This window comes from Poecilia latipinna, unplaced genomic scaffold (genome assembly GCF_001443285.1).
Source record: "Poecilia latipinna isolate Pla-1442-1.1 unplaced genomic scaffold, P_latipinna-1.0 Scaffold185, whole genome shotgun sequence".
Classification (NCBI taxonomy): domain Eukaryota; kingdom Metazoa; phylum Chordata; class Actinopteri; order Cyprinodontiformes; family Poeciliidae; genus Poecilia; species Poecilia latipinna.
In genome coordinates, this window is record NW_015112801.1 from 684 (window position 1) to 3,489 (window position 2,806).

At 36.4% G+C, this 2,806-nt stretch overlaps 2 long non-coding RNA genes across 3 annotated transcripts; both read left to right on the plus strand.

Moving 5' to 3' along the window:
• Nucleotides 1–202: 202 nt before the first annotated feature.
• Nucleotides 203–1,070, plus strand: LOC106946291 (uncharacterized). Its single transcript, XR_001424740.1, has 2 exons — nt 203–820; nt 919–1,070. It is a non-coding gene; the product is annotated as an uncharacterized LOC106946291 (long non-coding RNA).
• A 167-nt stretch (nt 1,071–1,237) lies between these two features.
• On the plus strand, nt 1,238–2,226 carry LOC106946293 (uncharacterized). 2 transcript variants are annotated; one of them, XR_001424742.1, is made up of 3 exons: nt 1,238–1,297; nt 1,831–1,976; nt 2,075–2,226. It is a non-coding gene; the product is annotated as an uncharacterized LOC106946293 (long non-coding RNA). The 2 variants fall into 2 exon arrangements; XR_001424741.1 differs by lacking the exon at nt 1,238–1,297 and having other exon boundaries at nt 1,687–1,976.
• The last annotated feature ends 580 nt before the right edge of the window (nt 2,227–2,806 follow it).

Below are 2,806 nucleotides of genomic sequence, written 5' to 3' on the forward strand. Positions count from 1 at the left end.
TTTTGTCCTCTGATCTCCCAGAGTTAGCCATTTTTCTTAATGTGATTTATTTTTAGTTTTGTTTTTCTTGTGTTTCAGCGGCACCAAGGTTCAGTTTGCAGGATATGGAGACGCAAGAGTTGGCCCTTTTAACAAAAGAAGTGAGATGAATGTTCATGTTTTTATTACCTCAAAATGATTCAGATGATTAAAATCATTTTTAGACTCTCTGCTGAAGCTGAACTTAGCAACCTTGTTGAAGTTTTGATTATCAAAAACTCTGAGATAAACTGCTTAAAGCTGAAATAGGAAGTTCTGAGAAAACTGTGAGCTTAGCCTGAAAATTTGAACAAGTACACATTACAGTCTTTCCCCTGTAAAGTGAGCAGCATGTGCATGAGCATTGATCGACAGCACTAAAACCCTCCTCTTGGCTCTGATTGGTTGTTTTTAACCTGAAGTGGTGCATTTCTGCAGATAGCTAGAAAAAAGGGAGGAGATCAAACTTTTCATAGATTATATGTCTCAAATTAACCATGAGGACATAGTGACAGTTTTGATAAAAATGTAAAAGATACATTTTATACAAGTAACATCCTGCAGTTTAATAACCACAGATAACAAGGCGATATCCTGAGCAAAATGTGTCAACACTTAAACAGACCTTACATGTTTATGTTGCTTTTCTTCTACAGTCAAACATCGTCCAAATGACCTTCAGTGTGCAGAGTTTAAGATTGGTAAACATGAAAAGTTGGAAGAGCTACTGGCAAAAGACAAGGACTTTGACTTCAGTTACCAGAAGTGGTACAGTGTGAGCAGCTCTAAGAAGGACACGTCAGTCTTTAAACAATTTTCTGCACAAAATTTAGACATTGTTTCTACGTTACTGGATAAGTCACAGCAGTAAAATAACAAAAAGATTTATGTTTGTGACAGGGTGACTCTGGTGGAGGATTTGTGTTCAAGAACAGGCTGTATGGCGTTTGTGTCTTCACTGGAGATCCACTGTATGCACTCAGTGCACCAAGTGCTTTCCTGGATGTCTGTGCCTACAAGAAGTGGATAGATGACACAATTAACCAAAAACCCTAGGTTGCTAGGTGTCTGTATTGTGGCTAAATGTTCCTAGCATCATAAAATCATAAAGTTCAAGTTAATCTTTAAATTTCACTTTTCAGTTGATTCATTTTCTGATTTACAGCTGAATTATTTGGGGATTTAAGTTAATGTGTACAAGTTAATCTGTAATAATANGGCACCAAGGTTCAGATTGCAGGTTATGGACCAGCACAGGTTGGCCTTCTTAACAAAAGAAGTGAGATGAATGTTCATGTTTCTCATTGTTTTTGTTATTACCTCAAAATGATTCGGATGATTCAAATCAGTTTTTAGACTCTTTGCTGACACTGAGCTTAGCAAGCTAGTTGAAATTTTGATCATCAAAAACTCTGAGATAAACTGCTTAGAGCTGAAATAGTAAGTTTTAACAAACACGCATTACAGCCAGGTCCCTCCCTCCAAGTGAACAGCATGTACATGAGCATTGATTGACAGCGCTAAGACCCTCCTCTCGGCTCTGGTTGGTTGTTTTTGACCTGGAGTGGTGTATTTCTGCAGATGGCTAGAAAAAAAGAGAGGAGGTGGAGGAGATCAAGCTTTTCATAAATTATCTGTCTCATATTAACCATCAGGACATAGTGACAGTTTTGATACAAATGTAAAAAAAAAAACATTTTATACAAGTAACATCCTGCACTTTAGTAACCTCAGATTACAAGGTGATGTCCTGAGCAAAATGTGTCAACTCTTAAACAGACGTTACAGGTTTATGCTGTTTTTCTTCTACAGTCAAACATCGTCCAAATGACCTTCAGTGTGCAGAGTTTAAGATTGGTAAACATGAAAAGTTGGAAGAGCTACTGGCAAAAGACAAGGACTTTGACTTCAGTTACCAGAAGTGGTACAGTGTGAGCAGCTCTAAGAAGGACACGTCAGTCTTTAAACAATTTTCTGCACAAAATTTAGACATTGTTTCTACGTTACTGGATAAGTCACAGCAGTAAAATAACAAAAAGATTTATGTTTGTGACAGGGTGACTCTGGTGGAGGATTTGTGTTCAAGAACAGGCTGTATGGCGTTTGTGTCTTCACTGGAGATCCACTGTATGCACTCAGTGCACCAAGTGCTTTCCTGGATGTCTGTGCCTACAAGAAGTGGATAGATGACACAATTAACCAAAAACCCTAGGTTGCTAGGTGTCTGTATTGTGGCTAAATGTTCCTAGCATCATAAAATCATAAAGTTCAAGTTAATCTTTAAATTTCACTTTTCAGTTGATTCATTTTCTGATTTACAGCTGAATTATTTGGGGATTTAAGTTAATGTGTACAAGTTAATCTGTAATAATATCTTATTTCTCAATAAGTAACGCTACTGTTTGTAACAATCAGTAAATAAATAAATGGCTGTTATCTGATCAGATTGTCTCTCTTGTGCTTATTTCTTGTTGTTAGTGAAGAAAATAACAGATTTTAAAATATTGGACATATATTGAACTTTAAAGGCTGTTGAACGAACTTAGACTCCAGAAAAAATACTTACAGAACAAGAACATTAAAAATTTGAACATACATAGAAAGTTCAGAAAATATGTACTTACTTATAATTATATAGCAACCCAGAACAGGGATTAGAACAAACTTGGAATCCAGAAAAAACTACTTTAGCAACTACATTTTAGACCAGTGGTTCTTAACCTTTCTTGAGGTACCGAACCCACCAGTTTCATATGTGCATTCACTGAACCCTTCTGTAGTGATAAAT